This window comes from Zootoca vivipara, chromosome 9 (assembly GCF_965207765.1).
Source record: "Zootoca vivipara chromosome 9, rZooViv2.hap1.1, whole genome shotgun sequence".
Taxonomy (NCBI): Eukaryota; Metazoa; Chordata; class Lepidosauria; order Squamata; family Lacertidae; genus Zootoca; species Zootoca vivipara.
Genome location: NC_142592.1, coordinates 10627737 through 10652833, shown reverse-complemented (window position 1 = coordinate 10652833; position 25097 = coordinate 10627737).

Below are 25097 nucleotides of genomic sequence, written 5' to 3'. Positions count from 1 at the left end.
GCATGTCATTTGGTTACCAAAAGCGAGCTAATAAGTGGAAAGATAAATATTTCTCAGATCTAATCAGGCTTTATCCTTTTAAATCAGTATTGTGTGCATAGACTATACTTGGCAATCAATATCAGACACAGCTATCTAAAAATAATTGGAATTGTGCAATCTATAGCATGGCCAAATTGGATAAGGATATTATAGCAAAGATGTCCAGAAATGGCTAGCAAGTAAGTGTGATTGCTTTTGTATATATTGCTGAATTTCATTACAACCAGCATAAAATATACAGTGTTCTTTTCAAACTCAATTATTTGCCTATGGGATTTTTATCCTCTATTATTTGCCTATGGGATTTGTATCCTCACCTTGTAGCCTATTGATCCTTTTTAATGGGAACACGATTTGTCATGAAGTCAAATGTGCCATTGCCTATTGAAATAGGCAAAGCACAGTGTCCTCTTTCTAAAAACAGATGCTATGTTAATTATTTAAGGGAATTATTGACAGAACAATAATTGCATTTTTCTTTATAAAAAAAAGATACGTGTTTTGTAAAGTCTGAGATGAATATTGCATATCAATATCCTCCAACATTCCGCTGATCAAAATTGGGATGCTCGTCTCTTGGTTCGGAGCTGTCATGGGAGCCAACTGACTCACACCATACCACTGAACCAAAATACGGGACAATCCACAATCCAATCAGAAGCCAAGATGGCTTCTGTAATTCCAAGATGTCCTGCTCAATTCAGGACAGTTGTGCACTATGCATATTTGCTTTTGTGGAGATGTGTCCCAGAAACATGGCATCGCTCCTTGCCGTCTTCTCGGAGAGAGACTAAAAAGCAAAAACAATACAGAGTGGAAGTACCTCTCACGCCAGCAAACTGTGCTGGAATGTACACAGACATATGACATGCAACAATCCCATGTCTGCAGCAAAGGGTGGAATGGAATTCCCAACATCCTCCCCTATTCCATGTAACCGGTGGTGCAGTATTTCAGCCTAACTGCAACCACTGTACATAAACCATACTTGGAGCCCCAATATATTTCTTCCTGAATTTTCTTTTCAGGTTTATCTTCTTTTAGTTTTAATTTTATTGTATGCTTTGGTTTGCCACAAATTTAGCTGCTAGATGTTGACCATGCATTCGCTTCTCATGAGCTAGTCAGCTGGTAAACTTGATCGTTGCTTTGGGTTATATTGAGGCTCTTTGTGGACCACTGGGCAACTTCTTCATCAAACTTGAACATCCTTCTTTTCTTTAACTTTGTCATATTGAACTAATTCTGGACCCTGAACCAACTCTGATTCCTGAGTGACCTCCAAGTCACTGATCTAGAGCCATTTCAGCCCCGTGGACACAAGTAAGCAGCTATGTTATTATCACTGTGTTAAATCTATGTTTTCATCATCAACGTGGTTGCTTGTTTTCATGCTAGCTTTATGTCTGTCAACTCTCTTATACTTTTCCCTCATCACAAGTCACCTATCATGGTCACTGGCCTTTCAGCTAAGACAGAGGAGATTGAAGTCCCATTGGAGTCCATCAATGCCAACCTTGCCTTTCCAGAGGGGCTGTTCTTGACTGAAATGAGACACTTTCCTCCTTGGGGGCGGGGGCTGAACATCCTTCTCTTTCAACAGTAATCACTGTTCCTTGTTGACCTAGAGTCTAAAAACTCAGAAAGTAAACTTTCTGTTTATTTGGGAATTTTATTCAGAGAATATTGATGAAAACACCAGTGATCTTTATTATGCTGAGATTCTTTATATTAAAAAAGCTGCATTTTCTCCGAAGCCCTTCAAATGTAGTCTTGGCATTATTTTCTGTCTGTCCTGGATTGTAGAAGAGATAGCAGAAATACAACTGCTCATTTTTAAAAAACTGGCATTCGGAAAAAAAAATAGCATTCAGAAAAGTATTCAAAACTGCAGGTACAAAAATAATGACACTTGCCATTAATTAGTACAGTTGTGTTCATATATATATATATATATATATATATATATATATATATATATATATATATACTAGCAATGTAAACTTGCTTGAATGGGGATAAAACATCACAGAGCTACAGAAATGATTAAGTGATAATTCATTGCCAATAAACTCTTGCCACCACTGCTAATATTCTTCACAGTAGCAGCAGCAGTAACATAATTTAAAATAGTTTAAAACATTCTGAAAATAGTTAAAACCATTATTAAAAAATACTATTTCGTCCAGGACTCTCACGGTGGTCTGGAACAGGATTCTTCATAAATCAAATGCCTGGATAAACAGGAATGTTTTCAAATTCCTCCTGAAAGTGCACTTCACCAGGGAGGGCATTCCGCAACTGGGGCACCACCACTGAACAGGCCCTGTCATGGTTCAGCATCAACTGTGGTAGGGCCTAAAGGAAGTGCCTGCTTGTGGGTTCCCATAGACTCATAAGACTTCAGCATGTGCACCTGGATTCTATGACAATGAATACATGGGATATCTGCATACCTTCCACATTCTCATCCAGAGCTTCGATTTTTGGGTGATGCACACTTTTCTTCCCAGCCCCCATACCTTTGAGGCCAACAACAAATCTGAGGCAGATTTTGGCACAACCTCCTTGGGAAGGATCATTTCAAAAGAAGCAAAGAGAGCTTCAGAACATCAAGGAACATTCAGATCCCCCAGGGCAGTTCAACACAACCGTCATCCAGTCATCCTTCCCATTATGCATATAATAAATGCCTTTCCCAATTTACAGTTAGCAAACTGAGGTGGGAGAGATTTGGCGATTAATGTGGACATGACTCCCAAGATCCCCAATCTCCAGGTGGCATAGCTGCCAAGTCTCCCGTATTCCCCGGGAAATCCCCGTTTTCCCAACTTTTCATAGCTGAAAAAATGGATTTTTTGGTTTTTTTCGTTTATTCTGGCGCGACGGCCATTTTGGAACTGGGCGGAGCATGCTCAGAAGCAACTTTTGATGTTGCTCTGCCCAGTTCCAAAATGGCTGCAGTGCGACTTCTGGAGCGGTGGCCATTTTGGAACTGGGCAAAGCAGCATCAAAAGTCACTTCTGAGCATGCTCCGCCCAGTTCCAAAATGGCGGCAGTGCTACTTCCGGTCTGCTACTTCCGGCCCGGTCCCTTATTTCTCCGACAGCAACTTGGCAGGTATGCCAGGTGGAGCTTGGATTCCACAAAGTTCTGTCCCTGCTCCTTGCAATCTAAAGGGAAACCTTGCATGTAGCATCTTTACAAAGCTAAATTTGTCATAGAATCATAGAACTGTAGAGTTGGAAGGGGCCATCTAATCCAGGGGTCAGCGAACTTTTTCAGCAGGGGCCCACTCCACTGTCCCTCAGACCTTGTGGGGGGCTGGACTATATTTTGAAAGAAAATAATAAAAGATTCAAGAGCACCACGAGTCCTGGTGGCTCCTTACCTGTGTCATGCGAGCGGCAGGAGCTGGCGGCAGCAGCAGAGGGACAATGAGCGCGTCAAGACCAGCCAGGCTGAACCTAGCGTAAATGCCAACTAGCATCAGTTGGATCCAGCAGAGTTAGCACAGGCACAGCAGAAGCTTCTTGGTAGCAAGACGAAGGCAAGTGAACGGGACACAGGAACTCACTGCCACTAGTACTGAGTAACTATATACAGATTTATTTACAGAGCAAAAACAACAAACAGTACATAGATCAGTACTTCTCTCTGTCTCTCTACAACACAACAACCACATCAGAATCACACCACCAACTCCACATTGCTCTTGGTCTTTATCTTGTTTCTAAACCAATCGTCAGACTGTTGCTAGGCTTCTATCACCAGGCAGACTAGAGCCCTTGGAGATTGCCGACTCATTCTCCCTGGCACCTGGCAAACCACTAATTGCTTATGTGGATAGCTGCACGTACTCAGAGAGACATGCTATCTCCAACAGAGCGGCATGTGAGAGGGCTCCGGAGATGGGCTGCTTAAAATGGTGGCTGTTTGAGTGCTGCTGCTGCTGCTGCTGCTGCTGGCACCAATAAAGCCCAGCCCCCTTCCTCCTCTAGGCAGGGCAGGGAGAAGCCAGGAGGAGGGAGGGAGGAGGCGCCGGCACCGCCATGTGAGGGAGAGGGAAAGAATGGAAGCGCTGGCGATCCATGCGGCGATTCCTGGACCATCCGCAGGCCGGATCCAGAAGGCAACTGGGCCTGATCCGTCCCGCAGGCCTTATTTGCCTAACCATGGTCTAATCCAAACCCTTGCAATGCAGGAATATGCAGCTGCCCCACACAGGGATTGAACCGGCAACCTTGGCGCGATCAACACCACGCTTTAACCAACTGAGCTATCCAGGCTGGTTCTTTTGTTTGGAACATTGTTTCCATTACACAAGGAATTACTGACATTTTTTTTAAAAAAAAAAAAAACCCTACTGAAATGATTGCCAAGAAAAGCAATTTAAGCGCATAGTTACTGAATGAAAGAAGAGACAATATTACAGTTAGCCGATTTGGCGCTAAATGTATCAAATGCTACTAATAAAGTGTTTGCATATTAGGAATGATCAGTATAATGCATGCCGTAGCAATAATAAGAAGGTTTGAGGCTAATTATTTTGTGAATAAAATCAAACAAAATCATGTAATTAAAGAACAGACAGTAAATATCTTGAGATGTGCAATAATAATGGTTTCAATTTTGATCAAACTCTGTGAATAAAAAAATAACGCAGTGTTGCTGCAATTAAACAAAAAATATGACATATATGCATAAATTTTGGTAATTCCGGGTTTCTGAAACAGGACACATATTTCTTATCTAGGGATGATCTTTGGTGTTGTAATTGTTAGGCAATGCTAATGAACAACACAGCTAACTCTACAAAAACTACCGCCCCCAGTTAACTTATACAAGGGATCATTCAGAATGACGGAGGGTGTTGTGTCAACTATATTGTCACTTTCCAAGGTTATCCTAATGCAGATCTTCAGTGCTATCACTGTTTCATTTATCTGTACAATAAATGCAATTAAGGACAGAAAGTGTAGTGATTTCTTCAATATCTCAATCATTTCACTAGTTGAAGTCTTTGTAATAGTGCTAATCCTATGATTCAGCTGAAGAAGGGATGTGAAAACTGAATCCCTCCCTCCCTTTCAAAATCAATACTTAGACTCTGGGGTTTTCTGCCCAAATTTATTTCTTTGCTTCTTTATTTTAGATTTTTTAACTTGTATTTCACTCTAAGGTCCTAGTTACAATAACAAGTGACATAATTCAAAATCCAATAAAAACCACACATCTACAACAAAAACCACTCCTTATTTAATAATTATTAGGTAGATCACAACAGTTAACTATTTAGTCCTAGGCAAACTAACATAGCAAACACTTCCACCTATGGTCATCTGTGCACCCTCTTCTGGAATATGATGGACAAAAGTTGTTGTTGTTCTTCTTCTTCTTCTTCTTCTTCTTCTTCTTCTTATTATTATTATTATTATTATTATTATTATTATTATTATACCGCTCTATACCAGGGGGTCTCAGGGCGGTTCAAAGAATAAAACCAAGATATAAAATCCAAAAAACCCCAACAAAAATAAAAACAACCCAATAGCCCCCCCCCTCCAAAAACACACACAACACATTTTAAAAGGGCATAGTATGTAAATCGGATCAACAAAAGGCCTGGTTAAAAAGGGACGTTTTTGCCTGGCACCTAAGCGCCAGGTAAATTCCCTGGGGAGAGCATTCCACAGATGGGGAGCCACTGCAGAGAAGGCCCTGTTCTCGTGTTGCCATCTTCTGGACCCCTTGAGGAGGAGGCACACAAAGAAGGGCCTCAGAAGATGATCTCAGGGTCTGGGTAGGTTCATAGGGAAAAAGGCAGTCCTTGAGGTATTGCGGTCCTGAGCCTTTTAAGGCTTTATAGGTCAAAACCACCACTTTGAATTAGGACCGGAAACTAATTGGTTGCCAGTGCAGTCGGACCAGGATTGGTGTAACATGCTCAGTCCATCTTGCTCTGGTGAGCAACCTGGCCGCTGAATTCTGGACCAGCAGACGTTTTCAAATCGTCTTCGGAGCAGCCCTACTTATAATGCATTGCAGTAATCTAACCTTGAAGTTAGCAGAGCATAGACAACAGTAGTTAGGCTATCCCTGTCCAGATACCGTAGGGGCATGGTGCCTTGCTTTCTGATGCTTAATCTGGGTGATTGTGATAGACAACTAGAAGGACAAATTGACCAAAGAGAGAGGACCCATGAAGGCTGGAGGAAGACACAATTAACACAATTAACTGCTCCAAATGCAGTCCAGCACATAGCAGGAGATGCTAAAACCAACTCAGCCATTCATATCTCAAATCTTGCTAATGTGTGCTGAGATGTACCGCACGGAATAAGCTCCTGTGGTTGCCATGTAAGGATTATAACCAACTTTTGAACCTAGCACACAATACACTTATGGGGAAATGTTCTTCATTTAATATGCAAAGATTTAATTTGCCTAAGTTGCTCTGATATTTGCAAAGAGCATAATCTCTTGCTACCCCACGCCTGATAAATAAAGTTGCTATTACATTGAAATCCACTTAAATCAGGTATATTTTTATGCTAGAAGGCATCAAATTTATAAGCAGTACACATAAGGATCTTCTTCTTCTTCTTCTTCTTCTTCTAATAGAGAAGCAATGCAAGTTTGCCACCTACCATTATTCAGAGCAGCCTGGAGTCTATGGCAGAAGAGTGAGAGTCTGCATATAGCTATTTGCAAATAGCAAACACCAATTTGACCACTCTCAACACTAGTAATTGTGTAATAAGTTACTCAGTGTGTACAAAATATGTTGCCTTTCACTGAACCGTTAGAGTTGTGGACTGCATACCAATTGCACACACATTGTTTTTGTGTTCAGCCAATTTAACATTACCCAACCCAGTTTTTCAACTTGGTCTAATGCTACCATCCACATGCATTGACTTGTCTTCTTTACTTTCTTGGGCTCCATGATCACTGCAGATGGTGACAGCAGTCACGAAATTAAAAGACGCCTGCTTCTTGGGAGAAAAGCAATGACAAACCTAGACAGCATCTTAAAAAGCAGAAACATTACCTTGCCGACAAAGGTCCATATAGTTAAAGCTATGGTTTTCCCAGTAGTGATGTATGGAAGTAAGCCTGGACCATAAAGAAGGCTGATCACCGAAGAATTGATGCTTTTGAATTATGGTGCTGGAGGAGACTCTTGAGAGTCCCATGGACTGCAAGAAGATCAAATCTATCCATTCTAAATGAAATCAGCCCTGAGTGCTCACTGGAAGGACAGATCGTGAAGCTGAGGCTCCAATACTTTGGCCACCTCATGAGAAGAGAAGACTCCCTGGAGAAGACCCTGATGTTGGGAGAGATTGAGGACACAAGGAGAAGGGGACGACAGAGAACGAGATGGTTGGACAGTGTTCTCAAAGCTTCTAACACGAGTTTGACCAAACTGCAGGAGGCAGTGGAAGACAGGAGTGCCTGGCGTGCTCTGGTCCATGGGATCACGAAGAGTCGGACACGACTAAATGACAAACCAACAGCAAAAGAAAAACAGGACATTTCAGGGAATCAAATTAAAAAACTGGGATAGTTTCTGTAAATCTTGGACCGTCCCGGTAAAATAGGGACATTTGGAGAGTCTGGTGGAAATGGAAGGTGCTATCTTGGACTGTGGGTCGGGAGCAGTATGACTGAATTGTCCACCATTTAAAATAAGATCTCCCTGCACATAGAAAACTAATTTTCAGGGAGGAGAATTCTAGACTATTTTTCTTCCTTATGTGCTTTTTGTGTGTGCGTGTGCATGTAGCTATCTCCTCCCCTCCTCCCCATTGTTGCATAGCAGAGGCCAAAGGATACAGTAAATTTCCAGGCCTTACATCAGAAATCAAGCTCTCATGCCTCAGAGGGAGATTTGATGTCTGATCAAATGCAACAACTGCAACACTGGTGGAACAGGAAAAGGATCCACAGTCTCAGTCCCCACCAACACCCTCCAAACAGTAGTAGTTATAATAATAATTTATTATTTATAGCCCATCCAATTGGCTGGGTTTCCCCAGCCACTCTGGGTGGCTCCCAATAGAATATTAAAAACATGATAAAACAGCAAACATTAAAAACTTCCCTAAACAGGGCTGCCTTCAGATGTCCTCTAAAAGTCTGGTAGTTGTTTTTCTCTTTGACATCTGGTGGGAGAGCGTTCCACAGGGCGGGTGCTACTACCGAGAAGGCCCTCTGCCTGGTTCCCTGCAACTTGGCTTCTCGCAGCGAGGGAACCGCCAGAAGGCCCTTGGCACTGAATCTCAGGGTCTGGGTAGAGCAATGGGGGTGGAGACGCTCCTTCAGGTATACTTGGCCGAAGCCGTTTAGGGCTTTCAAGGTCAGCACCAATACTTTGAATTGTGCTCGGAAATGTACTGGGAGCCAATGTAGGTCATTCAGGACCGGTGTTCTATGGTCTATTTGCACCATATTAGCTGCTGGCGTAAATCCTTCCTGATAATTTCACTCCCATTGCCACCCCACCCCTCTAGAAAGCTTTTAACCCTTTAAAATGGCTTTAAACTATCTGTTTTGCAGCCAAATTTTTGTACTTTAATATTTTATTTCATACTGCAGACATCATTGTTCTTGGGAGGCATATAAATGTTGTACATAAAATTAAATAAATAGATCTTACATTAATAGAACTCAGTTCAACAGAGACTGGGAATAAATTTTGGGGTTAGTGTTTCTCGGTTTTTTTTACTCCAACAAGAAATTTCAACTCCCCCCCCCCCAAAAAAAGTGTAAGAATGGGGCGGGGGCATTCACAAAATACAATTATTTCATTGATGAAGATGATGATGATGATGATGATATTTATACCCCGCCCATTTGGCTGGGTTTCTCCAGCCACTCTGAGTGGAGTTTTAAATGTATTCTATTTTTTTGTTTTTAAACTAATGATGTTTTGCTGCTTACAAGGATTCCAACAACCAAAAAATTGAAGAGAGTGCCATTTTACACTGGTATACGCAGCACTTTATTTTATTTTATTTTAAATGAAATTTGCCGCAGCTCTTACATAGCTACCAATTTTGGCTTATCTTACTGGGCTTTCTTTGAAATCAACTATGACAGCTCTGTTCTATAAGGGTCACATCCTACAGACAAATTGGAGAAACATTTGGCACATAGCAATATAAATGATAAATGGAAAGAAGCAGCTATTGGCAAAGAGTGACAAGGTTGTAACAATTTTGTGATGAAAAGGCTTGACTGACATTATGCAACTGCGCCATTTTAACTAAATGGAGAAACAACGAGAATATAGTGCCCTTGAGTGTTATCATTTCAGAGATCAACAACTGACACCCCGTGTTCCCGCTTTGAAAAACAAGGCAGTTCACAAATGGGTATCCATTTACAGGTAACTAATCTAATGGGTGCCCCCTCCCCACCCCCAGTGCCTTGGCAAAAGGGATGACCCCCCAATTTCTGGGCAGATATGCCAGGGTAGAATCATAGAATCATAGAGTTGGAAGAGACCACAAGGGACATCCAGTCCAACCCCCTGCCAAGCAGCAAACACCATCAAAGCATTCTTGACATATGCCTGTCAAGCCTCTGCTTAAAGACCTCCAAAGAAGGAGACTCCACCACACTCCTTGGCAGCAAATTCCACTGCCGAACAGCTCTTACTGTCAGGAAGTTCTTCCTAATGTTTAGGTGGAAGCTTCTTTCTTGTAGTTTGAATCCATTGCTCCTTGTCCGCTTCTCTGGAGCAGCAGAATACAAAAGATGCAAAAAGAGGTCCGACCTCAGAGAGGAAAAGCAAATGCCAGTTGCCTTCTCTCCGCTGCCACAGAAATCTGTGGGCAGCATGAGGAAGTACCATCTACTTTTGGGCGCCCCCCCCAAAAAAGTGAGAAACTAAAGTAATGTCTCCTGTATCCAGGAACTCTTATGGTTGTGAGTTGTTTCTGTGTGAGCTGAGAGTTTGTTTGGCCCTTGAGGAGGAACGCAAAGACCAAGAGGGAGGGTGTGTCCAAAGGAAAATGATTTGATATTGATTTGTGTGTGTGTGTGTGTGTGTGTGTGTGTGTGTGTATGAAAAACTTTAGATTAATGTAATATTTGAAAATGTAAATGTGTATTTTTGTAATGTTTCTTTAAGTTTTCTCTTGTTGCTTCAGGGTCCCCCCCCCATACAATGCATAGAGATATTTTTAATATAATAAGGTGTATAGAAATTAAATACACTGGAACCTCGGTTTACGAACACCTTGGTTTACAAATTTTCACTTTACGAATGCTGCAGACCCATCTGGAACAGATTAATTCACTTTCCATTACTTTCAATGGAAAAGTTCGCATCAGTTTATGAACGCTTCCGTTTATGAACAGACTTCCGAAACCAATTACACCCATGCTTCAGTTTATGAACGCTTCAGTTTAAGTACTCCGCGGACCCATCTGGAACGGATTAATCCACTTTCCATTACTTTCAATGGGAAAGTTCGCTTCAGTTTATGAACGCTTCAGTTTATGAACAGACTTCCGGAACTAATTGTGTCAATAGGCCAAAAAAGGCTATGGGTTGCCAGGTGGCAGGTTAGAGAAAGGAGTTTCCCCAAACTAAGAAGGACGCAGTCTACTCTGGAGTTAGTATCCCTCCCATTGTTCCCAAGAGCAGAATTTTTAAAGGGGAGAGAGAGAGAGAGAGAGGGAGAAAGAGAGAGAGGAGAGAGAGAGAAAGATCTGAAGCCAGCCCTGTTTAGGGAATTTTTTAATATTTAATGCTGATTGTTTTTATCACTCGACGATTGGGAGCCACCCAGAGGGGATGGGGAAACTCAGCCAGATGGGTGGGATATAAATAAATAAATAAATAAATAAATAAATAAATAAATAGGTAAAGGTACCCCTGACCATTAGGTCCAGTCATGGACGACTCTGGGGTTGCAGTGCTCAGCTCGTTTTACTGGCCAAGGGAGCCAGCGTCATGTGGCCAGCATGACTAAGCCGCTTCTGGCGAACCAGAGCAGCGCACGGAAACGCCATGAGCGGGACCTATTTATCTACTTCAACTTTGATGTGCTTTCGAACTGCTAGGTTGGCAAGAATTATTATTATTATTATTATGAAAGAGAGAAGACAGAGGAGTGCAAGAGTGGTGCTGCACCCTTTCTTCAACCCTCCCAGAACACTCCCAGCGGGACTCCAGATATGGCAGTTCAGCCATTGTCATTTCTACCCCCCCCACCCACCCTTTCATACGTCAGTTTAAGGCAGCAAACCTGTACTTAACAGGATTTGCTTCTGAGTAGCCATGCATAGGTAGGACGTGCTAGGCATTTAATATACTTACAAACCATTTCCAAGAGTGGGAGTAACAGCAAAGGGGTGACTGGAACTCTATTTGCTGCACGCTCATTTGATTGTCTGTCTGTCTGTCTGTCTGTCTGTCTGTCTGTCTGTCTGTTTGCTGTACCCCGGTCATCTGAATGGGTTGCCGCAGCTACTCTGGGCAGCTTCCAACAGAACATCAAAGAACACAATGAAACACCAAGCATTAAAAGCTTCCCTAAACAGGGCTGCCTTCAGATGTCTGCGTAAAGTCATATAATTTTTGTCTCTTTGACATCTGATGGGAGGGCATTCCATAGGGCAGGCAGGACTACTGAGAAGGCCCTCTGCCTGTAAATTCACTTTTCACAATGAGGGAACCACCAGAAGGGCCTTGGAGATGGATCTCAGTGTCTAAGCTCAAAGGTGCAGGTAGAGACACTCCTTCAGGTCTGCACCACTGCGCTTATCCCTACCTGCTCCCAGGGAAGTGCTGCTTCGCTCCAAATCTTTTTTAATCGCACAAAACCTGAATCGTGATTGAAACAGAAAGCTAGAGTGACCAATGGTATGACCCGGTGCAGGACAGCATTCTATATGCATTTGAATTCACCCGAGGAAGGTATTAAGAGTGTGAGACGGCAGGGAGGAAATAACATTGTTTTCTCATGGCAACACACAGGGAAAGGTTTCCATGAGCAACTGTAATTACTCGCCAGTCCGGAAGTCAAGCAACAGCAGGCCAATATTTTCAAAGTCAAATAACAATCAATATTTACTGTGTCAGTGGAAAATGACAATTGGGGGCTATCAGCTAGTTAATGGAATCAGCCAGAAACCCAATGGAAGAATCAAAACAGAATGAAGCTGAATTAATTAACACAAGTAGTGAGCACATCTATTCACAGACATACTGGAGAGGGATGGTGATACCAAAAGAGGCACCAGCTTAGCTTATCATTAAAATAAAGTCACTTTGAGGCAGCTGCGTTATTCTGTTACAGCAAGAAGAAGAAAAAAACCAGATTTGTTTAGTTGAATAGTGGGAAATGGCTGATTTGCTAAATGAGAACCACTTACATTTAGTGGTGAGAGAACTTTGTTCAAATTTTGGAAAATGCCAAGGCATTTGGTAGTAAGTATTCATTCCAGTTTTTCTTGCACTGCTATTGTCTGTGACTGTCCCTTGGCATTTGAAGGGTTTACTAGGATAGAAGCTAGCTTATATTCCAGTTAATTAAATTATTAGGAGCTTTATTTAGATTTCCTCAGACCAAATATCTAATTGTTCCAAATAGTCTGAGCAATCACATGGATGCCTAAATGGATCGTATCTCGGCTGTAAACCGGTGCCCATTATAATTAAGCAGCCTAGTCTGCAAAAGAGTTGAGCCTTTGTCAACACGCATAGCAAGCTGTAATTTAGTAAGCCCGATCAGGATCGAGGGCAATAACCTCTTACCCCTCCCTCAGTTATGGGGGCAGCTTAGCTGCTGAAACAAAAATAGCAATGAAGGATGCCAAACAATTTATCTCTTCCTAGAGCCAAAGCTATCAATCATCACATCTTCCCTTTCAGAAAGATATTTTGTTCTCCGTATCAAAATTCCACTCTCATACGCTCAGATTTCATTACCCAAGTAGCTCCTTTCCGGAAGAATTAGCTACAGGACAGGACAGGAGTGGGTACAATGAAAGCAAATATAGAAACCATGACTAGTGGGTGGACCGAGATAAGAGACGTATTAAGAGATTATACTCCCCCTGAGGCTGCAATTTGAAATGTGAATTAAATTATTAGTTGTGAAAGAGACTCTTTCAGAAATGATTATCTCCCATCATTAATTTTTTTTAAAAAAAAATTTTTGTTGTACTGTCGCCCCAGTGAGTGACAGCAGCTTTGGGTAGAGAATTTTATCTTGGTTTCTATCAGCCATATATTAATGCTTTGTGTCTTTCTTTTTTAAAATTATGTCATCATTTTGAGAAGGCTAAGATTGATTTTCACGTGATGCATCTTTAAGTCCACTCACAGACAAGCTCATTCTTCTGATAATACCAGGTGCTTGCATCCTAAGTTATTTGACTCTTTATTATGTGGGCTGCAACTTACAGAACTGATTGTGATGAGTAGTGGATTAATTAAGACTCATAGTGGCAAAAAGATGGTATTAGCTCTTTCATCCAATGAGCTCCCTGCTTTTTTTTAGCCCCAATTTTCTAACAGCAGGGCTGATTGAACTTTCTGCCATGTCTGCAAATAGTTGTCATATTTCTCCTATGGACTTTGTGAATGAAAAACTGAGAAAGCAGGTTCTCCCCATAGAGGAGAACATGGGTTGCGGAAGAGTTAACAAGACATCCCAGGGTTGGAGAGGCGGGTCAGTTTGGATGGCCACATTTGTGCTTGGTGGATGTGTTGTTGCTGGGGAAATTTGCATGTAGCAAGTGATTGATTGACAGCCTTACCCTATATATGCTTAGCGAGCAGCTTTCAGTTCCACCTTTGCTGCTCACAACAAATCTCCCGCCCGCCCTCCTCTAATTTTAGGCGTTCTTGCATTGACCTTGCTGCGCCTGTCATGGGGTCGCCTGTTTTGGATCAGGGGCCTGGTAGGAATTTTGCCACTTGGCTGATTGGCTGGTGCCAAGTGGTTTTTGCCTACTACGCTGCAATAAGTCACAACTTGTAAGGTTGGCGGTTAGGCATTGGTTCAAATTGGATGGTGGAGGGGTATGGATTTTGGCTGGGCCTGCCCTCATGGTTGCTGCTGCCTTTAGGGGTATTCCTCTAAAGGAATCCTGGGGCTCTACATGTTTGTCCATTTATCCCCATTAGGGGCCAGGGCTGCACATCAGCCTTGGGGAGCATCTGAGGGATGAGGTCAAGGGCGTGGGCAAGAACCAATGCCTAAGCAACCACTCACATTCAGTTGTATTTAAACCTAAATATTGTGTGAAGTGTGAGTTATTGGGGGGATGTCTTGGTACCTCTGCATGCAAAGGTAACAGGGTTCCAAAGGGGTGGGGTGGAGGAGGCAAATTAGGGGTGGGGGAGCAAACTTTGTGCATTTAAGGTTGGAATTCTCAGTTTGCTTGCTCCCTTTGATTCAGACAAGAATGCATTGGCCTAGCAGGTACATTCTGTGTTCCAGAAGAGCGAAAAATGGCTAGACAGGACACCAGGTGTTGGGATGAAATCAGAGCAAGCCTTTATTGACCGTGTAGACAGGATAGAAGTTGGCATGGCAGTAGGGCCAGGATCAGGACATCATTTTGATCAGCCCATGCTGGTGGAATAGGATGCACTGAGGTTGGACTCTGCTAAGCCTGTTCTATAAGAGCCAGCCACTGTTGAACTTTGTCATGGTGAAAGCCAAGCTGGCAAGGTCTGGACTGCAGCCAGCCAGAGAACCCACACCTAGCTTGGAGGATGTCATGGCCAATCCTACCCTTAGCCCCTTCACTATGCTGAGCCTGCCTGTCAGAGGGTCGTTGTGGCTACTCTAGAGTAACTCCGCTTGAGTCCAGTTTGTCTTTAAAGACTTTTATTGTGCAAACTCGGTAGTGGCACCCACCCTGTGGAATGCCCTCCCACCAGAGGTCAAAGAGAAGAACAATTGCCAGACCTATAGAGCATCTCAAGGCAGCCCTGTTTAGGGAAGCTTTTAATGTTTGATGGATTTCTGTATTTTAATATTTTGTTGGAAGCCACCCAGAGTGGCTGGGGGAACCCGGCCAGATGGGTGGGGTATTATTATTATTATTATTATTATTATTATTATTATTATTATTATTATTATTTAAAGTATTTACAGTGCAGAGATAGTTTAAAAGATGACCTCTCAGTCCGAATCAGAATCTGGCAATGGCGTATGTCTGTTCATACGCCAGCAAAGTAGTCGGGGCACCCCAAAACGCCTCCCCCTTGACCTGCGTCATGGTGCTCTCCTTAACTCTTGCGCCGGAAGGAGCGATGCCCTCTCAGCCTCCTCCTGCTCAAGGCGGTGAAATGGCTCTCCAGAACCCTTGAGCCCTTGCCTACATCTCTCCTCCCCTGATCTTTCCCATCGTTCCACACGCTGGCTTCTCCCTCCCTCCGAGTCTCTCCCCTCCCCCCGGCTGCTTCAGACCCACTGTTCCTGCCTGTACTTGGCGAGCTGGACATTAGGATGATGGGGGCTGGCTCCCTGTAGGGAGTCACCCTTACACTGCCCAATACCATTTTGCCTCTGAACATACAAAAAATGTCATTTTGCCTAACAAATGAAAGCCATAAAGTGTCACTGAAGAGAGGTGAAAAACCCTCAATCAATGGCCATTTAGGCAATCAGGTCAAGAGGAAAAATTCCTTTCCTATCCTGTCAACCAGCAATCCAAATTGCCCAGTGATGGCTCTAACCTGAGGGTGTATTGGTGAGAAGCTCGTGGGGCAAAATGGTCCCAAATTCTGTAGGTGAGGGAGCCTTATAAAGGGTTCTATCCTTCTTTTGTCAGGGCCCACAGGAGAGCTTTTCTCCTATGGGTCTCCACAGAATTCAAGATGTGGGGTGGAATTCTTAACACAAAAATCAGTCCCACATAGATTGGGCAAGGAATGGGGCTTGTTCAATTGTGATAAAACTGTGCCATTGGGAGTCCTCCTCAGTTGTATACACAACACTCATAAGAGCAGCTTCTGGACTAAATAACGTTTAGTATGTTTGGAAGAAAACCATGGCCAATCTAATAAATCTAATAATCAGGAATAATGAGAAATGATATATCAAAAACATATAATTTATTGTGAGGGGGATTTAACACTCCTTGACGTGAAAATCAATGAAATGTAAAGTCGATAAAATGTAAAATTGCATGATTGAACTGATGGGATGTGAATGTTTTGGATTATGGTCCATCTGACAACATGATGGATGAGCTATACTTAGGGTTGGGCAAGCATAGTCAACTCCCAAATCAATTAAACCCTCAAGAGTTACTGTTGAATACTTGGAAAGTCTCTATGGGAATAGGAAGTGGGCAGAAAGGAAGACCAGTGGGCAGAGTTTGAGGCAAGGCCCATACAAGCAGTGGGTACAAGTTACTGGGGCCTGGAGATTCAGAAGGCTCTAGCCAGGTTGCAATCTTATTACCACAAAAGAACAAAAGCTGAATTCACGCATTCATTTCTTTCATGTGCTGAAAGGGAGAATAGGGGTGTACAGACAACCCCCACCACTTCAGATGTATCATAGCCAATGTTCATGAGTAGAAGAGGTTCCATACTCAGAACAATGTCCATCAACTCATGGATGACTTAAAATATAGGAATTCCTTCAGTAGCACCTTAAAGACCAACTAAGTTTTTATTTTGGTATGAGCTTTCGTGTGCATGCACACTTCATCAGATGTGTGTGCCATAGCTGCCAAGTTTTCCCTTTTCTCACGAGGAAGCCTATTCAGCATAAGGAAAAATCCCTTTAAAAAGGGGATAACTTGGCAGCTATGGTGTGTGCATGCACACGAAAGCTCATACCAAAATAAAAACTTAGTTGGTCTTTAAGGTGCTACTGAAGGAATTTTTTTATTTTGCTTCGACTCAGACCAACACGGCTACCTACCTGTAACTTAAAATATAGGGATCATGATGTGCCAGAGATGGTGGGCATGCCTGTGCTCTCCCTCACTTATCTGTCATTATATGTGAAGAATGAATGTCCCAGTACTGTACCCACAGAAAAGGACAGGAACTAGCTAATACTTAAATAAAGAAATGAGTCTAAACTGAAAGTAGTTCTAACTAAGCCATGGAAGAAACAAACAATGGGTTTCTGAGTGGTCATTAGAGACAACCCTTAACTTCAATTCTCCCCATTTCCACATCAATTTGCAAATCTTGTTTTTTAAACAAAATTTTAAAAAATCCCTTCAGTAGCACCTAAGTTTTTATTTTGGTATGAGCTTTCGTGTGCATGCACACTTCTTCAGATACACTGAAACAGAAGTAATGCACACGAAAGTTCATACCAAAATGAAAACTTAGTTGGTCTTTAAGGTGCTACTGAAGGAATTTTTTAATTTTGTTTCGACTCAGACCAACACGGCTACCTACTTGTTTTTTAAAGTCCCCCCTGAAAAGTCACCAGCATTTTAGTGCAACTTTCTCCTAATATATCTTTGCAAGCACTTTCCCTTGATATAATGCACCAGTCTATGTTATTTTCACCGATATATGCATTTTTGTAAATGCTAATTGGCTGAGGGAATTGCTTTGGGAGATTCTGAGAAGTGCGAATTTTGAAGGATGACTGTTCACATATTGTTTCAGAATATGCAATTTAGGTTGATTTACCTTGAAATGTGAACTGAATCAGATTTCCTCCCCATCCCAATCTCTATGGAGGGCAGGACTGGTTCCTTGAAATTTAATGCCACTCTGTTGTTCCTCTGCTTTACAAAGTTCCACGCAATGGACAACAGTGCCACACAGGGGCACCATCTGGCGGGCAGGGGGTCAAAGGCCACCCACCCCAAAAAAAATGTTAAGAAAGGGGCTGGGTCCCCTCAAAATTCTGCAGTGACCATGCACATGGAAGGCACACTGGTGATCTCTGCCAGGGACGTGGCGGAGCGAAGTGTCTTTGCCTTGGCACATCCCTTTCATGATTACCAGGGTGCCTTTCCGGAAGGGGGTGCATGTGTGACATCACACATACACGATGCCCTCCCCTAAAATGTTGGGTGCAATTTGGTGCCTCTGTTGCCACATCAGAAGGGTTAGGATGCTGGGAGAATGGTTGGGAAGCATGCAGGAATTAATGCTACAATGCTGGACAGTCATACCAGGGACTACCGTAAGTAACAATAAATTTAGAAGGATTTACTTCCCTGTAAATATACCTAAGGTTGTATTTATCTTTTATATATAAAAAAGAAATTCATTTTTTTATCCACTACTAAATGTACAGTTTCATCCCTGATGTACCATGTCCATAAATTTCTGCCTGAACAAGAAGAAACGTTTTATAAAGAGAACCAAAGCCCATCTCCTTTTTACTTAGTATGATCATAAAAACTAAAGTGTGCTATCCACTGGCATGAAATATTAACAGTTCTATACAGTCAGTCTATTCTTCCATAAAATATACTGCACAAAGGACATAAGAGCTATATTTTTTGATACTTCCATAGATTATACAGAAAGTCACAATGTTATGTAATTTTGATGGATTGAATTTAATTCAACACAGTGTGCATAAGACAGAGGCCCCAACTCTAGCTAGAGGCAACTAATCAGATGCAACTGCTAGTGGCTTAAATGAAGCGCAATGTTATTAACATCAAAGATCCATAAGAACATTAGAAAAGGCCCACTGGATCAAATCAAAGGTTTATCATTTCCAATGTCCTGCTTCCCACTGTAGCTAACCAGATGCCAAGAGAAGTGGCAGAATGTGAGGACAATAGCCCTCTCCTGGTGTTATCCCTTAACAGCTGAAAAACAAGAGCTATGTGTGTAATTGCGACGTATGAATCGATGCATGGTGGTCAGGAATCATAGAATCATAGAGTTGGAAGAGACCACAAGGGCCATCCAGTCCAACCCCCTGCCAAGCAGGAAACACCATCAAAGCATTCTTGACATATGCCTGTCAAGCCTCTGCTTAAAGACCTCCAAAGAAGGAGACCACCACACTCCTTGGTAGCGAATTCCACTGCCGAACAGCTCTTACTGTCAGGAAGTTCTTCCTAATGTTTAGGTGGAATCTTCTTTCTTGAAGTTTGAATCCATTGCTTCTCTGGAGCAGCAGAAAACAACCTTTCTCCCTCCTCCATATGACATCCTTTCATATATTTAAACATGGCTATCATGTCACCCCTTAACCTTCTCTTCCCAGGAAATAGCTTGATCGGCATCTGTTGATGATCAGGCATCACAAATCATGCAAATGTCTATCTAAGTGACTTGTATCCATTGTAGCACTAAGTAAGCATCATTTCAGTGCAAAGGATTTCAACTTTCACATACTCTGCTGTGTGTACCCCCATGCCCCGCCCCCGAATCTGATCCTGGGAGTTGAGAGGAAACCCCAAATAGATTAGGGGGTGTGCAGGAAGAGGAAAGGGGGAAGTCCATTGAGCACTACTGGTATGGTTACTTAGTTCTACACTGGGCACTAGACAAATTATGAAAGATCAACCCTTGTGAATCCGTGTGGAATGAAGAATAAAGTGATGTGCTCACTTTCAGGTGTGTTTATCTGCCTTGTCAGAATGATCTCTAGAGGTAGGAAAAGGCGAAGAAGGCCATCCTAAGTCTTTCATTCCTCAGTATGGCTTCTCAGGGCACGTAAGGCTATCTGTGGCGACTAATGATGGTTATGTGGCAGAAACTGGGACAAAATGACAGGAGCTTACCCCGTCACGTGGACTCGAACTGCCGACTTTATGATCGGCAAGCCCAAGAGGCTCGGTGATTAAGACCACAGCACCATCCACATCCCTCAGTGTTATAACCACAGTTACCATTCATACGCTTACTTCACAACTGTGGGAGCAGCCTCAGATCCAGGATTCAAATCTTGGTGAAGAGGAAACCCTGTTTGAGCCACAGAAATTGGGGGCAGAGGAGGATAGGGGAGTGTAGTCCCCTTGCTCCCAATCTTCTATTGTGTTGCCTGCTTTTTAAATTGCTGCTAATTCATTTTCAACTGTCTGTTGTCTTGTACTTTGTTTTACTGTGTCAATTTTATATAAGCTACCTTGTCTGCTTTTGTGGAAGTGAGAGTAACGATGGTGTTGATATTCCTCCTCAACGGCTATCTTTCGTAAAAGAGAGACACCATGAGCTCAAAATGATGCCTAGATACATTTGCTTTCATTAACTTCATAGACCGAGACAGGCTTCTGCAGTAAGAATCAGGGCCGGCTCTAAGGCAAGGCTGGGTGGCGCAGGGCGCCAGGGCGCTGGGCCGCCAGGGGGCGCCGCGCGGCTGCGCCCGCTGCAGCAGTGACAGCCCCAGTGGGAAACGGGGGGGGGGGAGAGCGATCTTCACACCATGGCGCCCGGGTGCCCGATATGCTTAAGACGGCCCTGGTAAGAATCAAACTTATGAGTCCAAAAATAGAGATTTATTTTTATTTCAATCCTGCCATTTGCCTATGCAAAAAAATAAAATAAATAAAATAAAAATGCCACTCTGGAGTAAATTCTGATTCCCCCCGTTTCATTTTTTAAAATAGAATATAGCATGGTTCCTTTTCACGTGATATTTCAATTGAATGTGTGGTTTCACAAAGGAAAGGAAAACAGGGTCTTTGACTGCATGGAGAAAATCTAGACATATTTATGTTCTACAGAGATATGTTAATGCATATGGGAACAGTCGTCATGGAGGTATGGAGGTATAGACACTGTTGCATTCCTGTTTCTGTTCCGTACTCTCAGCCTACACAATTGGAAGACCATGTTTAAAGGGTTGTTGTTTAGAGGTCATTCTATGTTTGGGAACTAAGAATGTTTGGGAACTAAGAACTAAGAATTCATGTGTGTTGAGTATTTTCTGAAGGAAGCACCATTAAAGTAAGTTTTCAAATTAATGACAAATGTGAAGAAATGGTGTTCTGAGGCAATACATTTCTATGAGATAAATCCCTCTACAAACACCGCAGTGCAGCAAATGGATACAAAGCATGTTTTACAATTCTCTGGTATTCCAGAGCATCACACATAAACAAGGTTTCAGAGGGATGAATTAGAAGAGTTCTGTATGCCAATCATAGCTGTTTCCAAAGCGCTACTCTGCTTAGAGCTTGCAGAACAGCTGTAAAATATTTACAGTAGCACCTGTGAAGTGTTCTTTCAGTCTGAAAATAAATGCCAAACTTATGCAGTACCTGTAATATGACCAGTAGTACAAATATTAATTAACCTTTCGCAGATAAGGAGTTACATGGAAGACGGGCAAATAAAGCCTTTGTGTACATGTCTAATGCCTGCACTGTGATCACCAGGCTAGACTGCATAACACTTGGTTTAGGGAGGGGGGGAGGACGACAACACACTTTTTGGTCATAGCAGTGACAGCCGAACAGTTCCACTTTGCGTAGTGTCCTTTTGGGTAGCCAATATGGATGAATGGATCTGCCAATTTGGGGTTCTCTCAGTTCAGTTAGTAACATTTCCTAATCAATTTGCAATTAAAAAGCAAAGTCCTCAGCCTTCAAGTGTCCATTTCCTCCACTGTTCACATACTGTATGCAATTTTGCCTAGTATAATGCAGCATCCAACCAGAAGATCTTAGAAGTTTGCTGTGACCAGCTCATAAGTAGAATGCAGTATTTAGCACCTGGATAGCTCAGAGAAATGTCTAGAAAAGGTCGCATTACTACTACTATTAAAGTTGTAGTTGTAGTAGTTGTAGAAGAAGAATTTATCAGATACCTTATACAATAAAACATGCAACAGTATAATATATGAAACAGCTAAAATCAGTTAGAAACCAGATCACAAAGAAAGAAATACAATTTTTTATTTAAAAAAATGAAGTGCCCATCCAATAATACTATAAAAAAGAGCAAGTTTTAACCTAACCACCACCACCACCACCCCAATTTAAGAACCATAGCAGAGGCTGGAATCATAGAAAGGTATGGGCCAGCAGTGAGATTCAAAAGCCTGGGAAAATAGTAGTGTCTTAGCTTGGCACCTGAGAAATCTCTATGTGGGACAAGAAGCTACAGTTAGAACTGGATATTGAAGAACTGATTGGTTCAAAATTGGGAAAGGAGTACGACATGGCTGTATATTGTCTCCCTGCTTATTTAACTTATATGCAGAATAAAACATGTGAAAGGCTGGACTGGATGAATCCCAAGCCGGAATTAAGACTGCCGGAAGAAATATCAACAACCTCAGTTATGTAGATGACACAACCTTGATGGCAGAAAGTGAGGAGGAATTAAAAAGCCTCTTAATGAGGGTGAAAGAGGAGAGTGGAAAATATGGTCTGAAGCTCAACATCAAAATAACCAAGATCATGGTCACTGGTCCCATCACCTCCTGGCAAATAGAAGAGGAAGAAATGGAGGCAGTGAGAGGTTTTACTTTCTTGGGCTCCATGATCACTGCAGATGGTGTCAGCTGTCACGAAATTAAAGGACACCTGCTTCTTGGGAGAAAAGCAATGACAAACCTAGACAGCATCTTAAAAAGCAGAGACATCACCTTGCCGACAAAGGTCCATATAGTTAAAGCTATGATTTCCCCAGTAGTGATGTATGGAAGTGAGAGATGGACCATAAAGAAGGCTGATCACCAAAGAATTGTTGCTTTTGAATTATGATGCTGGAGGAGACTCTTGAGAGTCCCACGGACTGCTACCTAGAAGATCAAACCTATCCATTCTGAAGGAAATCAGCCCTGAGTGCTCACTGGAAGGACAGATCGTGAAGCTGAGGCTCCAATATTTTGGCCACCTCATGAGAAGAGAAGACTCCCTGGAAATGACCCTGATGTTGGGAAAGATTGAGGGCACAAGGAGAAGGGGATAACAGAGGATGAGATGGTTGGACAGTGTTCTTGAAGCTACTAACATGAGTTTCACCAAACTGTGGGAGGCAGTGGAAGACAGGAGTGCCTGGTGTGGTCTGGTCTATGAGGTCACGAAAAGTCACACAACTAAACGACTAAACAACTAAACAACAACAACAGCTTGGCACCTAAAAGCAAATTCCGATGACATGTTTTCCTGGGGACAAACAGGGAATCTTCACTGAAAATGCCCACTCTCCTGTTCCTTCCTTCTGTACCTCTCTGGGAGGATGGACATGGAACCTCTGATGATTATTGGAGGGTCTGTGCAGATTCATACTGGGAGAAGTGGTTCTTGAGGAATTTGGGGTACTGGGCCTCATAAGCCTTTATAGTTCAAAATCACTATGTAGAAAGGAGCATGGAAATAAATCAGTAGCCCACACTGCTGGAGAAAAAAAAAACATGTTGAGTGTATGAAGATGTCTCCATTCATGCAATTGTTCACTTGAGGGAATCATGGATGAAGAGAGTTGGGGTCTCGGTCCTGTATACCTGAAGGAGCGTCTCCACCCCCATCATTCAGCCCAGACACTGATATCCAGCACTGAGGGCCTTCTGGCAGTCCCCTCATTGCGAGAAGTGAGGTTACAGGGAATCAGACAGAGGGCCTTCTCAGTAGTGGCACCCGCCCTGTGGAACGCCCTCCCAGCAGATGTCAAGGCAATAAGCAACTATTTTACCTTTAGAAGACAACTGAAGGCGGCCCTGTTTAGGGAAGTTTTTAATGTTTGATGCTGTACTGTTCTGTTTTTAATATTTGGTTGGAAGCCGCCCAGAGTGGCTGGGGAGACTCAGCCAGATGGGTGGGGTCCAAAAATGAATTATTATTATTATTATTATTATTATTATTATTATTATTATTAGGAATTCTGTGGAGAAGAGGGCAGTAACTTGGGTATTTGGTCTGTTACTGAGGAAATGTGAAGAGAAAGCTAAGACTGGAAGGCAGATTTGGAGGTAGAAAAGGAAGCCATATGCAAAATATACAGAAATGGGGATAAAAGGTTTGAAGCTTGTTGTGTTGAAATAACAAAGCTTTTACATGTACAACTTCTATTTGGAAGAAACAAAGTCACCCTTAAATTGGCAGATGAAAACAACTGATGCCATAGCCTTGCATTCTGGGATCATTTTTTTCATATAGCCAAGTTATAAAAGGCTATTGAAGCAAGAGAATTGAAAATGTAAAAACTGGCAGGTCCTTAACCATCCCATTGCAAATGGTGACATTTTAATCAGATGCCAATGGTTGCTCGTAATCATCCTATCATTCTTCAGTGCAAGAATATGCTGCAAATGATATATAACGCCAATGAAGCCTAATACTATATAAATCAATACACTAATAAGCTTGTTACAATAAAATAATTACTTGGTTGCAGTCTTTGAACAGCACCATCTATCTATGAATGAAGACACCCGGGCACTGGAATAAAACCCCTCTCATTTGCGCAATGACAAATGAACAGTTACCAGCCTATTTAGCTGAAATGCTCTGTTCAACACTCATATCTGTATAAGTGGCTACACATGTGCCTTTAACACTTCAGGGTCTGCATGGTTTTGGGAACAGATTGGAACATGTACTCCTGGATATTTCTGCCTGTACTGAAAGTGGCACCTTAGTGAGACCCTGTTGCCATGCAACATTTTGCCAGAACTGCAAATGCAATTTAGACCCCAGATCATGTATGGTTCCAAAATACGTGAGGAGTCTCCACAAGTAGGAGAAGGCTCCCTGTTTCAGACCCACAAACCTATGGAATGCTGTAAATGGGTGATGTGCTGGAGGGAGAATTTCCCACTCAACCTCACCTGAGTGTATACACTTGCAGAAATGTGACATTTAACTTTAGCTGGAATACAGTGTCTAAGTTACAAAGCTGTCACTAGTTTTAAAGACTATAGATTCAAAAACATTATTGGGTTAAAAAAAACAACCTCCCTTTTTTCAAATTCAGTAAGGGCTTTCTTGGAAAAAGGACATCTCACCTGCAGGTATATCCTTTATAACATGGGATGCACCTGTCTCCAATATCCATCTGCCAATTCATTTCTCACGTTGAGAATATTTTGCCTCCGGTTGCTGAAATAACCCAACCAAAGAATCTTTTATATAGTATAAGCAATTCTCTGCTATGAAAGGCAGAAGCGTTAGGCAGG